The 19,654-nt window shown below is 36.9% G+C and overlaps 1 long non-coding RNA gene across 1 annotated transcript; it reads left to right on the top strand.

Annotated features, from left to right (window-relative positions):
* Nucleotides 1-14,276: 14,276 nt before the first annotated feature.
* Nucleotides 14,277-18,115, top strand: LOC107786058 (uncharacterized). Its single transcript, XR_012708519.1, has 2 exons — nucleotides 14,277-17,059; nucleotides 17,828-18,115. It is a non-coding gene; the product is annotated as an uncharacterized LOC107786058 (long non-coding RNA).
* The last annotated feature ends 1,539 nt before the right edge of the window (nucleotides 18,116-19,654 follow it).

The raw sequence follows: 19,654 nt of genomic DNA, 5'->3' as shown, positions 1-19,654 counted from the left end.
TTTTGATATTGTTGAACTATACATATAAATTGTATCCTTTGTCGCACTCCTCTAAGTCTTCTTATAGTTAGTTATGTTGTGTTTGCCTACCAGCATCACAAAATTTCTGTCTTGAGATAAAGCCAGTTAGCCTACCAGCTTCTGGTGAAGGATTTAGTCACACATTCTTAGGCGTGAGAGCTGTTAGCTAGCCAGTGTTGTTCTACTACTGGTGACGCTTGACGCTCCTCGGCTCGGGTTGTTCGCCCGGGTAAACCAGGTCTAGATACCATCTCCTTTAGGATTTGGAAACTTATAAGAACAAGCCACAAGCAATGAATATCCCTAGTAGGCTACGCTTTATTTGTATCATGTGCATTTAACTTGGCAGCGCTCGACACAGGGGCCGAGTTCTATTTTAGGACAGGCACCTTGTTGAGACCATTATGTCATATTATGTGCTATTTGTTGCATTATTTGGGAGGTTTGCATGTCGACCGACTTTAGCATAAATTAGTTGAACGAACACAGAAAAAATGATGTGCTCTATTGTATATGGTTTTTAAAGATTAATTTTCATAAAAAAAAAAGAAGAACATAGTCGGTTTTATCACCGAACTACGCGGGTTTGATTCTCACCGGATGTGAGATACATAGGCAACCTCCATCGGGTTCAGTCCACATTTTTTTAAAAATAAAGCATAAAAATTATGCATGTGCATAAAACTTTCAATAAACAAATTTGCTATTTTTGGTCACCTTTTACTGTTTGGCCCTCGTGTCTGGCCGTTTTACCGAGACAACCTTAAAACCTTCCATGGAAGTACCGTAGGGCCATTTTTTAAAAAAATAGTCATTTTATTTATTTTTGTCTACCTTTTATTATTTTGTCCCTATGGTCGTCGTATTTGCTGAAACAACCTTTAGGCCTCTCTCGGGAGTATTGAAGGCCCGTTTTCGTAAAAATAGCAATTTTATTTATTTTGTCGACTTTTTATCATTTTGTCCCTATGTTCGACTATTTTGCTGTGACTGCCCCAAAAGATTCTTTGGAAGTGCGAAAGGTTCGTTTTCGTAAGAAGGCTTTGTAGTCCAGTTTTATCTCTTGTACGAACTACGCGCACTCGATTCCTGACCCTATGCAAGATACCTAGGCAACCCTTTTATGGTTCGCCGCCCCATCCAAATCGGTCAAGTCTTACCGTTATGGTAACAATTGCCTGATCTTTCGAAATTGTATCATCTCTCAACGAGAGTGTCTGCTCAATTTCAGTAAACCCTCACTTCAAAACACGGTTAGGGTCGGTTACTTGAGTCCCACATTGCCATTTCTAACTTTCATGAGCCGAACCCCAAGGTATCAGATGTTTTTATATTATCTAAGCTTGCATCGGTCCTAACCTCATGTTCTACTACTTAGGTGTGGTATGGATGCAATAAAAAGAAGATCTGACAAAAGACCGAACGATGACGAGCCCTCACAGATTTGGCTTGTGCATAAAACACCCCGGTTGTTGAGACAATGGTGGGAAAATATGGGCATTTGTGAGCAGGAAAAGATAAAGGACCATCCGGGTCACTTTATGAACATTATGGAGATCAACCCAATGAGGGACTTAATCGAGGCATTGGTGCATTTCTAGGATCCTAATTACAACATATTCCGTTTTAATGGTTTTGAAATGACTCCCACTTTGGAGGACTTAGCTGGATACACAGTGTTAGGTGATGAGCTTCGGAAGAAGAGACCCTTGGCCCCAAGGGATGTCACTGGCAGTGAGTTCCTTGAGCAGATGACAATCAACGAAAATAAAATAGCAAGTGTGGAATGAGGGCACGTCCGATTGGATTTCTTGTACGACAAGTATGGGTGTCCAGGTGGATTTGCAAAGCACGGAAAGGAGCTTGATAATAAAGTTGGATACAAAGCTTGGCAAAGCCATGGGCGGAAAGAATTCCTAGTGGCATTTCTAGGGACAATGGTTTTCTCGAGGCATGACAAAAATATTGATATTCGATTATCTGGCATAGTCACCACTTTATTGCATGGAACGAACGTCACTATCATTCCTATGGTATTGTCTGATATTTACCATGCCTTGACCAAGTGTCGGGAAGGAAAGGATTTCTTTGAGGGCTGTAACATCATACTCAAAATATGATTTTTAGAACACCTTCTCAGTCATCCCACACGGGTAAATTTTAGTATTCATTGGAGCCACAATGAGCTTGGAGATGAGTTTAAAGATTTAATTGAAGATAGTAGCATCCCCAAGGGAGTCGAAGCATGGAGAGGGCATCTTCAAAAGTTGACCGCTACTGAAATCACATGGAACTACAACTGGTTCTCACCAAAAGAAGTCATATACTGGTCTTACCACCATTCGTTTTTTATTTTGATGGGTCTTCGGGGTTTTCAACCGTATGTGCCTATGAGAGCCCTACGTAGTTAGGTCGAAAACAGGTAGTGCCCACAATGGAGCACATGCAAAGATTCGTGTGGGAGGTAACATCAGAGGATCCTGTTCGTGAGGCTTATGCTCAATAGGTTTTGGATGAAATTAAGGTGCTTGAATTTTACACTATGGTGGAAGATCAGGATCGAGGAGAGTTAGACCCGTCATATTTTGAGTGGTTCTATGACCAAGTTGCTGTTGGATCCAGGCAAGAGACAGTTCTGAAGAGCACGACAGAATGGGAGACTAAAATCAGAACAAGAGTAGGGCATGTCAAGGAAGAAATAACAAGAGATTATGAATCCATCATCCGGGCTCTACGTAGGGATATAAGTATCGTCAACGTGAATATAGATTTGCAGTGCATTGAGTTTGAAGAGGAGAAAATCATACTGACACATGAGGTTAAAGCGCTTCAAGCACAACTTCGGCAAGCAAGAATAAGGGTTGCTGCTCAGCAACATGCAGCCATTCCAAAGCACGAAGAAATGCATTACAGCCTTATCATCCATGATCTAAGGGCTCGGGCCAGGGCTGCAGAATCAGGTAAGAACTAGGTAAAGAATGAGCTAGCAGAGGTCCAAAACCAGCTGAATCTAGCGTTATAACGCGAGGCAGATATATCGGACATAGCCAATAACCATGAGTGACAGATCTAGTTTTTAAGTCTGAGCCAGGAGCATGTTAGAAGGAGGGTCTATGAAGTGGCTACTTATACCGCTCGAGGGTGTGTGACTTGCCAGGGTTTGACCCGAGAGCAATTTGCTACGGTAGCACCCAACTTCGCATGCCACATTGCCACAGACTTGAAGCGTATATACCATGATATGGGAGGTCAGCCGCAGGAATAAGCACTTTGACTACAATGATGTCGGTGGATTCTCCTGCAGAGATTAGAGTCTTCTTTTAGTTGGCAGTCCACTTTGATTGTTCATTTGTAGTCATTGAAACTGTAAGAGTCTTTTGGTGTTTTGAGTCTTGTTGTTTTGCCTTTTATTTAAAAAAAAAAATTGTTTGAGTCAAGTCTGGTCTTATTTAAATATTTATCTTTTAGGTTGTATCTTTATGTAATTTTTCTTTGTCTTGTATCAAAAAGAAAAAAAAAAGAGAAGAAAAATTTGAAAATCAATGAAAAAGATTTTGTTTTAGAAAAATTCGAAAATGAAACAAAAAGATGTTGTTTTTGTACATTAAAAAAAGAAAAGGAAAACTTTGTTTTGTAAAAAAAAAGCAAATCGTCATGTCTCTGAACTACGTAATGATCTGATTCATGCGGCGACATGCTACGTACGCAACCCCCAAAAGGTTCGATCAAAATATTTCTCAATAATTCCAAAATAAAGGGATGAAGATAAAAAGGTGTAAAAAAAAAGAAGAAGAAGAAGAAGAAGAAAGAGAGAAAAAAATATGCAGCAACCTTATTAGTCGGAATAAAACATGAAGCCTTCCAAAAGCATGTTAGAAGTGATAATATTGTTAGGATCATGGCATATTACGTGTGATTCATATCTGTAAAATGCTTAACCCTAACACGTTTGTTGTCTCTTATCTAGTAAGTTTAAGGTAGTTCGTTTGTGGTGAAACTGACAACACATCATTACTTTACCTGATCTAAGAGGAAGGTAGCAATGGCTAACAATGATGAAATCGAGGTGGTCAGTGACAACCCTCAGGGTCAATCAGTTGAGCAAGAGTCGGAGGAAGTAAGAAGATTGAAATGACAACTGTCTGATATGTATCAGGCTTGGGTCTCCGGTCAGCCTCCGCCTCAAGGTCCCTCAGAGGGAACTTACACTGTACCTCAGGATACTCAACCACCACTCCCCACAACGAGTGATCACATTCTACCTCCGGGGTATGTGCCAAACTACAATTTCCCTGCCGCCCCTGGTACCTCCAATGTGCGACCTCCTGCCGCACCGGTTAAGAACAACCCTCTCGTTATGTATGGCGTGCCAGTGTATACAATCCCTCCACCAAATCCTATGACGAGGCCAAACATCGAGCCATTATATCATGCTTATGATGGCCAGTGTTACTCTCCAGATATGGCTTTTAAGGTTTCGACTCCAAACAATCAGACCCTACAGTATGAGTCATCTACAGAAAATGAAAAGGCTCTCAAGACAGGAGAGCCAGATGAGATGGTCAGGAAAATAAAAAGTCTTGAGCAGAAAATAAAGAACATACAAGGACTAGGTGGTCACAAAAGTGTCTCATTTAGTAATTTATGCTTGTTTTCTCACATCCATTTTCCACCAGGGTTCAAGACCCCAAAATTTGAAAATATGATGGACACGGTGACCTTATCGCCCACTTGAAAAAGTACTGCAACCAACTGAGGGGCGCGGGAGGAAAAGAAGAGTTGTTGATGGCTTATTTCGGGGAGAGTCTTGTGAGGGTAGCCTCTGAATGGTTCATTGACCAAGATGTCTCCCACTGGCACATTTGGGACGATATGGCCCAAGCCTTCATCAAACAATTTCAGTACAACATTGATATTGCGCTAGATCACAATTCCCTGTCCAATATGAAGAAAAAGTCGACTGAAAGCTTTAGGGAGTATGCCGTTAGGTAGAGAGAGAAAGCATCTAGAGTTAAGCCACCCATGGATGACCATGAGTTAATCATTGTCTTCCTTCAGGCTCATGATCCTGATTATTTTCAAAATATGATGTCCGCAATAGGCAGACCTTTTGTTGATGCCATCAAGATAGGAGAAATGGTCGAGAATGGCCTCAATACTGGCCGAATTATAAGTCAAGCAGCTCTCAAAGCTGCCACCCAAGAAATCCAGAATAGGCCGAACAGCCTTGTTAACCAAAAGAAGAAAGATGAGGAGGCCATGATGGCCTCACAGGCAAAAAGAGGACAAAGGGGAACATCTCAACCCCCGGATCCACGATACTCAGTTGCTCCACTGTATGAAACATTCAATGCTCAGTCTTATGCCAAGCCATCCAATCGCCAACATATGCAAGCCCAGCTTTAACATACCTGCGTCCGTAATAACAGAACTCTCAATCACCCTACAACCCTCGTCCAAAACAATAGTGCGAAAGGGAATATAAGCAGAGGGACAATTTCACGCCAATCGTAGAATCCTAAACAAGTTTGTTTGAAAGGCTAAAATATTGTGGCATGATTGATCCGCTTCAAGGGTATGTTCCTGATCCATATGCAAAAGGTTTTGACCCTGATGTACGGTACATATACCATTCTAATGTCATGGGGCATAGCATTGAGGATTGTCGGGATTTGAAAAAGGAAATAAAAATGATGATTCAAGAAAGAATGATCGTGGTCCAAAATAATGGCATCCTAAACGTCATTACCAAGCACGCATTGTTCAGATGATTTACAATGATAAAGAATATGGGGACGGTTTGGTGAAAAATGTCAAGAACTTGTCCGCTGAATGCAAGGCAATCAAAATTGTTGAAGGTCCTGTTTGATGCTGATGCGCAAATTCGTAGCTAAGATGTTGAGCTTGATAATTGGAAAGCCACTTCCCACCTTGCCGGGAAGGAGTCTTGGTAACTTATTTTGTCATAATTTCTATCATCCGGATTATTTTGAGGTTGTGATCGAGATGTTGTTTGATTGTCCTGTCTCATTTTAATCCATTGTGTATGGTTCTTTTGCATATATAGTTCTTTTCACGCCAATTTTAGTGACATGACATGCATGCGGAGTTTTCGGCTAGATTTTAGAAAGCCTGTCTAATCTTGAATTGAATCGAGAAAAAATACTCGAAGGATAAATAAGAGGTTGAAGAACTTTGATAATAAGCCTGTGTCACATGGAACCAATATAGTCATATCCGTAGAGGTTTTATCTCAAACCTATCATGAATACCGGCTTAAGGATAATTGAAGGTTTTGAAGCCTAGTTGGACTAATCGATGAAGGGCTCTTTGGCCACGACCTGCCATAATCTAATCATATCAGGGAAGATGACCCAAAATCTCCAAAGAAGGTGTATTCCAGGGAATTTAGAATGGATTAGTTGGTACTAAAATATATCATTTCACATCAAGACAAAGACCAAGAAAATGTGGCTCTAATTTGTCAAAGGATAAGATATTGACTACGGAGCTGTACAACTGGCAAAACCAAGAAGACAATCATATCTATCAATGCCGAACCTGAGAAGAGATAGTATGTGTGGCATTCTTGAGGCTGGGAGGCCATTTTTCTGCTACCTAAATACTTTATACCCTTCGTCACCCCTTCGTCAACCTGAGAAGAGATAGTATGTGTCCAAAAAAAAAAAAACATGCCACCAGAAAATAGGAGCTAGGTCAATTTTTTTTTTTTTAAAAAAAGAGAAGAGAAGAAAGGGAAAGGAGAAAAGAAAAATGAAAAATGAAAAGAAAAAAACAACAAAGAAATCTTTCGTGTTAGTTTGAACTACGTTTGACTTGATTCCTTTAAAGGATACGTAGGCAGCTCTAAACTAGGGTTCGGTCCAACCAAATCAAAAATAAAAATTTCCTAGTATCTAAAACTGGGGCAGGAGTTTTTTTTATGTTTTTATGAAGAGTCGATTCCAAGAGTTGTAAGTATACAACCCCATCATCTTGAGTCTATTTTGAGCCTTCATACAACCCTTTCTTTCTAACCCTATCCAAAAGCCACCCAAATAAAGACCTCCCAATTAATCTCTAAGAATGCCAAGTGAAGCACGTAATAAGCAACAATTGTCACACAACATAGAACAATGTCAAGTTGCTCACACAAGAAAGCAAAAAAAGAAAAAAAGAAAAAAAATGAGAGAGTCTTACTAGTGAAAACCCCCATGGGCATTGTAAGGTGATGGTAAGTAGAGATAAATAAATGAGAGAGATCGGTTGGTGAAAACCTTCCGGGGCACTACCGGTCGAAGGTGAGCTATGATTTTATGCAAATGATTGGCACAAAGAGGCCAACTTCAAACCGATGGGCTGCGATAGGTACCCGGTACCTTACCCAACCGAGTACCAACATGACATATCTTTTTGTATCATACTATCATAGATAATTGAGCCGGAGAGGCTGTCGTGAGATAAGTAGAATACAGCGTGAAATACTAACTTATACATATGACGTACTGGCCTATAAGGCCGTACCAATATTCGTATACATGACATCAGTCTACAAGCCTCTAAGAGTACATAAATATCATAAAGGTCGGGACAGAGCCCTGCCATACCAAATTATACATATTCAAATCATACTGACCAAATAGGCAACTCCGGAGCAAGTGGAGTGCACAAACACCTTCTGTTGAGCTGATAGCCTACTAGGAGAACTCTCAACCTGTCTATCGGGATCTGCGAGTATGAAACGCAATGTCCCCAGGCAAAAGGGACGTCAGTACAAATAAAGTACTGAGTATGTAAGGCATGTCAGTACTATATAAAAGACATGAAAGAAACACGGAGTAAAAAACTCAACCTGTAATTCTGAATAGCTCTGTGAATCATGAAAATTTATAATGTCATGCATGTGCATATAAATTCCATACCATGCATAGGTATATGCGTACATAACATCATCAAGCCTCTGAGGGTATCCCATCATATTATCTCAGCCACTGTGGGCAAAATCATCAACGTATACCAGCTGATCAGATGGTGGTGCGTATATAACATCGTAACCTTTTCCCATATCCCATATACATATAATATACGCGTATATAACATCTTCCGGTCATGGGTCAACGTACATGTATAAATGCATGAAATGCATAAGAAATACGTTGATAAGATTTCTCGAATATCATAAAATCAATATGCCTTTCGGACAAACTTTATCAAATACGTATTTTTCTGAGACCCATGAATAGAGAAAATAATATTAATTCATATGGAGAATCAAAAATATAGACACCCCTAGTATTTCTATGAATATAGTCATTTATGAAAGTTGCGTATTTTGCTCATTTCGTTTGTATTATTTGGATCATGCCAAAAGAAAGAAGGGATAGCCTTAACATACCTTTAGTAACGATTTTATCGAAGGCGACGAACTTGTCCTTCTTCACACATAATCTCAATAAGTGAAAAAGAATCAGATTCTTCAATTAGTTACACTAGTAGATAATTTCACTCTTTAAACAGTAAGGATGCCTTCGTTGTTGCCATTCCTGGTTCATTGCAAAATATATCTTCTAAGGAAACATTTCTAGTTACAGAAGATTATCACTTTCAAGTTGTTTCCCTTCTTAGCATATATGTACGTTATTTGTGTCTTAGTAGTAGTGTAAAACACATGTAAGGTACTTTCTCACCTAATTTAATAATCTTTGGAGGGATGAGTCATAGAAAGTGATTCCAATATCACACATGTATATAGAACCTTTAACAAATATTTTTTTTTTATCCCAACATTGATAAGAATGTCCCTTTATTAGGTGGGACCTACTTAGAAAGACAAATTAGATTCCCTATCCCCTTAATCCTCTTTAAAAGTATCACGGTAAGTGCAAATAAATAACAAATCCATGTATAGTAATATAATTGAAAACTAAAAGTTCTTGTCTTATACTTTCAAAATTATTTAATAATCAACTCATCATATTTCTATTTAAAAAAATAATAAGTGCTTTATAAATTTAAATTATACTAATATATCATAAACATTATGACATCTAGAAAACATATGTTATAAAATTATAATAATATTTTTTTTTTCATCCAAATATCAAGAGTATAAATTTTTGTACTACTAATTCTCAAAATGGGTAAGGATAACTTTTATTATGAGACAAAAGTTTTCTAAAAAGGATATAAACATAACTTTTCTTATGAGGAAGAAATTTCTTTTCTTATAATACATAAAATATTATTTAAAAGTTTCTTTATATCATGTGTTTAACTATAACTAAAATAATATTATACTAATAACTTTTGATAATCATATTTATCCAATATTTACAAAAGAATGTTTCTCTTAAAAGAAAGTACAATATCAAGGCAATATATAACGTTTTCGAATTTCAATAAACTTACGTGGTCTTACATCTATAACTTCATGTACGACCTTAATCTCTTCAAGCTCATATAGATTACTACGACTCATCCTAATATTAAAGTACGGGATGTAACAGACGAAACTCATTTTCTTTGATTTGCTTACCATCTCACCTTCACGAAATTACTTATCACTCGTTTGAAATAGCATAATACTTATAATTCCAAAATAATTTCATTCCCGAACTTACGTCGATTAACTTACGACGAAACTTTAACGTACAAAAGTGCGGGATGTAACATCTCATTTTCGAGTTTTCACCAATTTATTCATGGCGTACTTTCACATACAAACAAATATGGGGTGTAACACAAAGAGGCCAACTACAAAGACGAAAGGGAACAACAAGTAGAAAGGGTAGATTGACTGGATAGATTTGGCCGCTCAATCCAAAATACATGTCATGATCATTAAAGTTTGGCTACCATATTAAAAAGAGCCCATTCTATGTTTTTCTCCTCGTAAAGTGGCATTTTCAGTTAAATACTATTCTTTCTCGTTTTTACATCGCGTCATTTTATTCATTTGCATTATTATTTTGAATCTGTTTTTGTAAAAACAAAAGAGAAATAATTTCAAAATCTGTTACCAGCTTTCTAATTATACAAAACGAGTTCTATCCTAGCACATCAAAGAGGACATTTCCAGAAGGCAACATGCACAATAAGTTATTGAGATTAAACAAGATCTGAGGTTTCATGCAGACGAAAGTTTCAAAGAGAAAATTTTGCTGGTCTATTTTCTTAGAAGCCAACAAAGAAAGGGCCACAAAATTGGTCATTGTTCCCCGGAAGTGTAAAACAAATAATGTGGGGCATACACGACATTGACAAAGACACAAATCCAAGTCAGATTTCCTCTGATAAGCCGAACAAAGTATTTCGAAGAAATCGAAAAGGTCACTAAGCACGACTTGTTTTATGGGCAAAGCTGATAGCACCACAGACAAACTGATATCGAGTGCAAGATAATCAAGTTTGATTTTTAAAGGAAAAAACCTCCAAAGAGAAGACTTGATTTATAGGCAAGGTTCAACATCACCTTAGACCCCAAATGCACACGATATAATCTTCACAGCCTCCTCTTTCCATATTTCCAAACCAAATCCTTCAAAAATCCCTCAAAATCCTTGAATTTTAGATCTAGAAAACTTTAGCCGCCACTTTTTTGCCCAAATTCATGAAGCTCCGGCCACTACCACCCCCACAATACCTACATCAATGGATAGAGCTCATCAAGACCTACCTATTGATGTCCATTCCATCCCGAAAATCTGGCAACTAAAAATCCGGCCAAATTCCGGCGACTACCCCGAACGCCCTAGTTTGGTATACCCCTATTCTCGTTTTCTTTGTCTATTTTTACTAATTGTATTATAGTTTGTTTATGTCTAGCATAATTTATGATTTTTATTTTTATTTTTATTATTATTATTTATATTTTTATTATTAGTTGTGTTTAATCTATGTTAGCTTAGTCGTTCATAGTTATTAATTACTGATAATTAGTTATTCATTAGCTTTAAAATAGCTATTCGCTTAGTCATGTTAGTTGATAATAAAATTTTCAAGCGCTTAGTGAATTTATTTATATTGGATTTGAGTATTTGAATTTTATGTTGATAAAAGCTGAAATTAAAGAAGGAATAGTACAAGTTTGGTTGTTTTTGCTGTGCAAAGACTTTGGAGTACAAAACTCAAAAGTCATTATGTGGTGACAAATACAATACTTTTTTTTTTTACAGCTTTTGAATAGTGTTTAGCACACAAAGTCAGACTTTTGGTGAACCAAAATCTGTCCAAAAATCTGGCTTTATTTGCCTATTTAAAGGGCTACTCTTCTCCTATAAAATGACTCACACTCTATCTTATACCAGGACATTTTTAGAGTTATTTGAACACACATATCTTTAAATAAAAAATCAGCAACTGAATATTTTAGTAAGTTAAAATTTGTGAGCTTTGTGAGTGTCTCCTAGAGTGCAAAATCATTAAGAAAATAGAGCAATCGTTTGGCTATGTTCTGAGATTGTTAGTTACTAGTTTCAAGTGTCTTCGCGGGATTTTCTGGGTTGTTTCTTACACTGATTGGTTATTGTTACTGTTGCTGGAATTTCTGTTCATTCATCACTGATCTTTGCTTTTCTGTTATCCAGGTATTCCCTCATATGGTACTGTAATTTTTTGGGGTCAACAATGAATGAAAATGAAGCTATTTGAGTTTTTTTTAATTTATTATAAGCTTAACAACATTCTGTTTCTTGTATAGTTTTGTATGTAAGCATGCGTAATAAATTCACTATAACCTTGTATTAATGAGAAAATGCTTCGCTAATCCAAGGAGGGTTTTCATGTTCTTTAAGTGATGTGTTTGTATTGTGTAATATTCTTTAAATAAGGCCAAATATCTGAAGATGGCAATAGTAATGCATTTTAAAGTGTTAAACTTAGTAGAATCAAGTTCATTCTATATGCTATTATATTCTCCAAGTGCCATGCGTTCAAAGTGTATAGTAGTCAGATGAAAGGTTTAATTTACTTCCCCTTTTGGATCTGTTATCTTCTTTAAGATGTCGAAAAAACGAATAAAATAATCAGGAACAAGGTTGGTTATTTTTGCAAAAAAAAAAAAAAAGACCTAATTTTATTTGTCAATAAGCATAAGCTAGCCAAAGTAAGTTTTTTTAGGAATATTTTGCAGCAGGTTAGCCAAAGTAAGCATAAGCTACTCAAGTTTGTCACTTTAATTGAAAAAATTCTTTAACCCACAATCAATAACATACATTATCTTTTTGGGAGTAAAAAAGGGTGTGACATAATCCAAGCAATCTTTTACCATCGTTGGCCAATAATATTCCATCATTTTTATATAGAAGTGGAGCTTTGGTCTAGACTGGTGTGATCCACATACCCCAGAATGTGCCTCTTTCAAAGCTTGGAGTGCTTCTTCATCCTCTAAGCATCGCAAGAGTACTCCCTCGAATGACCTTCTGTATAGAGTATCTTTGTAGTAAAGGAAGCGAGGTGCACGACGACGGATTTCAGTCCTTCTCCTCGGATTTTCTGGAATTATCCCGTAGCTTAAGTAGTCGATAATGGGTTGTCGTCATTCTTCTTTCTCAGCTTCAGAAATAGCGACAAGATGCTTGAGTTCATTTTCTTCACCTTTAGCCTCATTTGGCGGCGGTACTACCCATTTTTGGCAGACAGTAACTTGCGCTTGATTAGGCAGGGTTAACGATGAGGCTATGGCAGCTAAATCATCAGCCTTCTTGTTTTCTTTCCTTGACACATATTGAGTAGTCACGTCACCGACCCACCCTATTAACGTTTTAGCATAATCATGATATGGGCGTAGTTCAGGTTTCTTGACCTCGTAACTACCTAAAAGCTGATTGATCGCCAACTAAGAAGTCACCAAAGACTTGCAATTGCAACCGCTTCATTTCGACAACCATTTCAAGCCCAAGTATTAGTGCTTGATACTCAGCAACATTCTTAGAGCAGAGTTATGTCAACGTAAAATAGTAGGGCAGAACTTCACCTTGAGAAGTGATAAATACTACACCAGCACAAACTCCTCCGTGATGTGCAGCACCATCAAAGTACATCTTCCATGGAGGTTGAACTTGAATGACCATTGCGTCCTCATCAGGTAGTTTGTCAGTTAGCTCTCAATCATCAGGTATAGGGTGATCTGCAAGAAGTTCGCTAACGCCTGTCCTTTTATAGCCTTTTGAGGGATGTACACAATTTTAAATTGTTGAAACTGGAGGTACCACCTTGCTAGTCGATCACTAAGGACATGTTTTAACATTACAAACTTGATGGGATTTGATCTAGAAACAAGGCGAAGGACATAAGCTTGAAAGTAGTGCTTCAACTTTTGAATTGAGAAGACTAAGGCCAAACATAACATTTCGATTGGCGAATAATTTAGCTCATTTGGTGTCATCATCCTGCTTAGGTAGTAAAGAGAGTTTTCTTTCCCCTCACTATTTTCTTGGGCGAACAGTGCTCCAACAGACCTTTCTTGTATTGAAATATATAGTATCAATGGCTTTCCAGGTATAGGGGCTGCCAAAACCGGGGGCTTCATCAAGTAAGTTTTGATGCTTTCAAAGGCATTGCTACAAGCTCGGTCTCACTTAAAAGGAACGCATTTCTTCATGAGGCGACTGAATGGTTGGCACCTCCCAGCTAGGTTTGAGATGAATCTCCTAAGGTATGCTAGCTTTCCTTGCAGACTTTTCAATTCATGAATATCGTGAGGCTCAGGCATCTTCAAAATGGCATCCACTTTGGCTTGATCAATTTCGATCCCTCAATGTCGGACAATGAAACCAAGAAACTTTCCAGAAGTAACTCCAAAGGCACATTTCAATGGATTCATCCTAAGTTGGTACCTCCGGAGCAACTCAAACATCATTCTCAAGTCTTTCAAGTGGTCGCTCTTCTATTTTGATTTTATAACTGCCAGAAAATACTTTTTTTCCGACTACAATTTTCGACTACAAAATGTCATTCGTAAATTTCTAACTACTGTAGTCGGAAATCTCATATTTATTTTTTTATTTATTTCTAAGAATTATTCCGAGTATGTTTTCGATTAATATAATCGTAAAGCTTCACGGAAAATTCCGCGTATAGAATTTTTCGACTACTATAGTCAAAATATTATATAGGAATGTCAAACAACTTTTGACCAAATGGTCCTGACCGTGGTAGTTGGAATTTTAAAAAATAAATAATTAAATAATATATATTTTCCGACTACAGGTAGTCGGAATATTGTGAGACCTTATTTTGTGACTACTGTAGTCGAAAAATTAAGTTATTTTCTACCTAATTCCATTAAATACTTTTTTCCCACACACGCTCTCTCTTACTCTCTGTCTCTTTCTCTCTACACGCTCTCTTCGGCTCTCCATTTAATCAACGGCACCGACGAAATCAAATTCAACGGTACCGACAATATCAACGACTGTTCTTCATCAGATAGGCCCCCCCTCTCTCTCTCTCTCTCTCTCTCTCTCTCTCTCTCTCTCCCTGTCTAATCTTCTATGACGACTTAGGGTTTTGTTTTTAGTGTGAAAAATCAGTGGCACTACTATTTTAGTGTTAAAAACTTAGTTTAAAAAATAATTGACTGGGTTTGTTCTCTCATGGTCAAACAGCCGATTGTTATTTACTGGGTTTGTAATATTTTGAATGCTCTGTGATTGTTCTTAAAATTTAAGTAGATCTTAGAAAGAATATTATGATGGAATAATTAAATGATAATGAGGTTTGCACTTTACATTTGGTGCGAAAATTAAGAGTGCCTAACAAAATATCAAAAACAGACCCATTTGATTTATTCATAGTGCGTTGATTTCTGAAAATTTGGTGTTCCTTTCTGTATATCATTCAGCATCACATGGTATTTTATACTATAATTTATAAGTTTAGTGTAAATTGAGTAGTTTTATCCATTAATACATTTTTTGAGGAATTGAGAAATTATTTATTATTTTTGAGATTGTCCCCTAAATTTTTGACCAATCGGGTATGTTTACTGGGGCTGATTGCTGAGCTATTTTAGGTTCGCGAATGGAATTCTTGTTTGATTTTGGGATCATTTTGACTGCAGTGGGCAGCCTCCTTGGAATGAAATTAGAAGTTGACTGTATAGGAATTTGTCTCCAACAAGAGAAAGTTGCAGGCTGCAAGGTAGAGGAGAGATAACATTTCGGTTAGTAATTTGTTATAAGTTACAAAATCTTTACCAGTTTGCAATTCTAACTAATCTTGAACTAGAACTACGAATATCCACTATGAAACTTTTTCCCTAGCTTACTTATGATGCGAGGTGTAATTCTTGTAATCTCTTGATGTTAACTCTCTTGATGAAGAAGAATCCGGAACTTCACCTCTTTAAAAGCTCGTTTATTTTTCTAAAAAAAATTGTCTGGGTTAAGATAGATCAGTAGTAGTGTAGTACCATAACAAAAAAAGAAGAAGATAGATCGGTAAAATATGGTAAAGGAGATGGTAGAGATACACAGATGCATTGGAATTTGAAACCTTTTACTCAAGGATATCTATTAGTAGTATAATTATAATAATAACACCAATTTTTAGTTTCATCTCTTGAACGTTGCTCTCAGGAGAGACAAAATTCCTCTACTTTAAGTTCTATATTTTCTTTTAGTTAAGTCACATTGAAACTTTGGTGCAAAAGCAATTGCACTATGTTGATCCATACTTTTTTATTATATTGTAGTAATTCATAAATAGGGATGCATATTCATATGATGTCTAGAAAAATAAAAGAAAAATATTCATACTTAACTGCTTAGTTGATACCACTACTGTTGCTACTTGTAATTCAAAGGGGGAAAAGAAAACAAAAGTAGAATCAGAAAAACATGGAGGAGAAGAAAAATCCTAGAAGCTAGCTAATAAACATGCAGACCTATATTTTGTTTTTTCAAAACAATTAAGCATACCTCAAAAACTCTGATGTTTTTTGAAAGATCTTGGAAAAGTAATTAATAGAGAATGCTAGTGTGAGAGAATTCATGTAATCAACCTAACTTTTATTGTGAAATTTTAAATTTATAGAGTCATTCATAATTAAAATTGTTACACCCCATATTTTCGTACGTGGAAGTACGCCATAAGTAAATTGATATAAACTCAAAAATGAGATGTTACCTTCCTCATTTTCATACGTTAAAGTTTCTTCGTAAACTAATCACGTAAGTTCGGGAATGAGATTATTTTGAGATTATAAGCATTATGCTATTTCAAACAAGTGATAAGTAAATTCGTGAAGGTGAAAGGGTAAGCGAATCGAAGAAAATGAGTTTCGTCGAAGTTTGACATGTTGGGATAAAATATGGCCCGAGCTAAAATACCCGGTACTTATGGACTAGTGCCATACAAGGTACCACATAACCATAATTGTAGAATGTATAAGGTATGTGAGAAGTGAGTAGTATTTTAAGTAAGTGAAAATAATTCTTAATTATGTGGGTAATTAGTTAATTATTGGGTAATGGAACATTACCTAGTTAATTAATAATTAGTGGTTGATTAATTGAAGTCTTTGGATAAAGATTGGACACAAAACGTGGCAGCCACATAAAACTACATTAAGTGACTCATGTATTATGTAGCAAGGTGTCAATTAAGTAATTTGTGACTCATGTATTATGTAGCAAGGTGTCCATTAAGTGATTCACCCCTCTTTAATCTTATGAATGAGATTTGCATACAAATCTTCACTTTAGCACATGCAAGCTAATGCTTGCTTACCCCCCTTGAGATTAGGAGCTACAAGCATCATTTTAGCACAAAGTTAAGCCAAATTTGACAATGGTTGGAGTTGGTCTATTGTCAAAACCGTGTATAATTTCATAAAATTGTATATGTTGTGATTTGCTACAATCAAATCTCATACAAGACTACTTAATATTTAGCAACGTGGGATTTTGCGATTCTAAGAAAGTACGGTGCAATCATTTTCAAGAATATCATACAGATTTTTCCCTACTTCGATCCGCAGTTATGTGTTCTTCGCAAAAGACTTGTGTTAGAGAGATTGTCAAGAGAATCGGCTCAGGTATGTTAAGGCTATCCCTTCTTTCCTTTTGCCATGATCTATACGATACAAACGAAATGAGTAAATGCACAACTTCCATAAATGACTCTATTCATAGAAGTATTAGAGGTGTCTATATTCTTGAATTCCCATATGTCTTATTATTCTATCGTCTATTCATGAGTCTTAGAAAATACATAAGTTGATAAAGTTTATTTCGTGATATTAATCAGAGGTATAATGGTCTTATGACGTTCCGAGAGATTATGTTGACGTACTTCTCATGCACTGCATTCATTTATACATATACATTGACCCATGACCAGACGGCGTTATATACGCGTATATGTGTATGTGTGTGTGTGTGTGTGTGTGCATTTATATATGCATATTGACCCATGACCAGATGACGTTATATACGCGTATATATATGTATATATATGTATATGGGATATGGAAAAGGTTATGGCATTATATACGCACCACCACCTGATCAGCTAGTATACATTGATGATTTGCCCACAGTGGCCGAAATGATATGATGGGATGCCCTCAGAGGCTTGATGATGTTATGAACACATATACCTATGCATGGTATGACATTCGTACACATATACATGACACTATAAGTATTTCATGATTTATATAGTTATTCAGACTTATAGGTTGAGTCAGTTACTCTATATTTCTTCCATGTCTTTTGTATACTTATTTATGTGTCTTACATACTCGGTACATTATTCGTACTGACGTCCCTTTGCCCGGGGACGCTGCATTTCATGCCCGCAGGTTCCGATAGACAGGTCGAGCGTCCTCCAAGTAGGCTATCAACTCAGCGGAAGATATTGGTACACTCCATTTGCTCCGGAGTTGGTTGTTTGGTTAGTATCATTTAGACAAGTATTGATTAGTATGTCGGGGCCCTGTCTCGGCCTTATGACATTTATGTACTCTTAGAGGCTTGTAGACATATGTCATGTATATGAAAGATTGTATGGCCTTGTCGGCCTATGTTCAATATACGAATGATTATTTTGGCCATATAGGCCCGTACGCCATACGTATAAGTTTGGATTACATGTTGGGTCATCCAATGTCGAGTATTTCCCCATATTTTATTCAACTTATTTCACGATAGCCTCTCTGGCTCATTTACCTATGATATTATGATACGAAGATACGTTATGTAGGTACTCGATTGAGTAAGGTATCGGGTGCCAGTTGCGGCCCATCGGTTTGGGTCGTGAAAGTGGTATCAGAGCAGTTCTGTCCTAGGGAGTCTACAAGTCGTGTCTAGTAGAATCTTGTTTATGGGTGTGTCATGCACCACACTTATAAGCAGGAGGCTACAGGGCATTTAGGACTGTCACTCTTTCTTCTTGCTCTAGATCGTGTGGTAGAGCTCACTTATAAGAATTCACATTCCTAAATTCTATTCTATTTGTAATACAATGATGCCTACATCTAGAAAGACGGTTGGTAAGTGATTGAATGCGGTTGTGGAAGAGTTGAGTCAGAGGAACTCGATTTTTGCATCATGCTTATGATGAGTAAATATGAGGGCTTCAGCAGATCTTGTGGGTATTAAGACGTGTAAGCTTCTTGATAAGGAGACTTAAGGCAAGAATGTCGATCCACCCCTATGGTGAAGGGCAATGAGAGATTTAGAAGATAGATACAAGTTTCAACAAGTAAAAAAATCAAGGTGAGGAAGGGTACGAGGCGCCCAGTTAATGAAGATTATCAGTATTTACAATTCAGGCAGAGGAATATAAGCATTTTGAGTTACCTTCAATAGTAACATAGGTATGTACAATTGGTCACACCCATTCCAGTTTTGCCCTATGGGGGTCAACAAAAGTAGTATAAGAGAAGGACGAGATATCAAGATCTGGCTGGGGTTAGAATAACCCAAAATGATGGATGAATCCTTTTTGAGTTAGTTGACATTTCTGAAGGGTATTACAAAGGTGCTAATAGATCTCCTTGTGAGACACCCAGATGGTGCACTCTAAAATAGTACAGCTAGATATGAGCACTACAAAGATAGGCACTGGAAGCCTTGAAGAGATAAATATTACCTTAGTGTGGCTCCCGTCCCTAGTAGAGGGATAACGTTAAGCAACCTGAAGAGCCACTGGATGGAGCAAAGGAGAGCAAAAAGCAAAAGAATATCTTCTTGAAGTTTTTACAATAAAGTGATAGACATAAATGTTAGCAGAAAATAAGAAGAGAGTCAATAAAGTATTATGAGTAAAATATGATACATGGATGACAACAGTAGATAAAAAAAATGACAGTATTACATAGTCTATAATCAAGTGAAGGAAAAGACGGGACGTGACAGGCCTTGAGACAACAAAAGAACATAGGCCATAAAATCATGTCCTCATTTAGAAAAAAATAAGTTTGTGACTCTAACATGATTACCAAAAGGAAAAGTTAGACCCGGAGTAATAGAAATCAGTATGGACTGGTGAACAAGGTAAACTAAACATGAATTAGGGATTGAGTGATTTGATAATGATTAACATCATGAGAATTTCAGATTTTGTTTCGGCAATAACAGAATAGACAACAAAAGAAGATTCATGAGAAATTCAGAGAATGGTCATT

This window comes from Nicotiana tabacum, chromosome 4, assembly GCF_000715075.1.
Source record: "Nicotiana tabacum cultivar K326 chromosome 4, ASM71507v2, whole genome shotgun sequence".
NCBI classification, from domain to species: domain Eukaryota; kingdom Viridiplantae; phylum Streptophyta; class Magnoliopsida; order Solanales; family Solanaceae; genus Nicotiana; species Nicotiana tabacum.
Note: the sequence above shows the minus strand (reverse complement) of the source record. Positions and strands in the feature narration are given on the sequence as shown.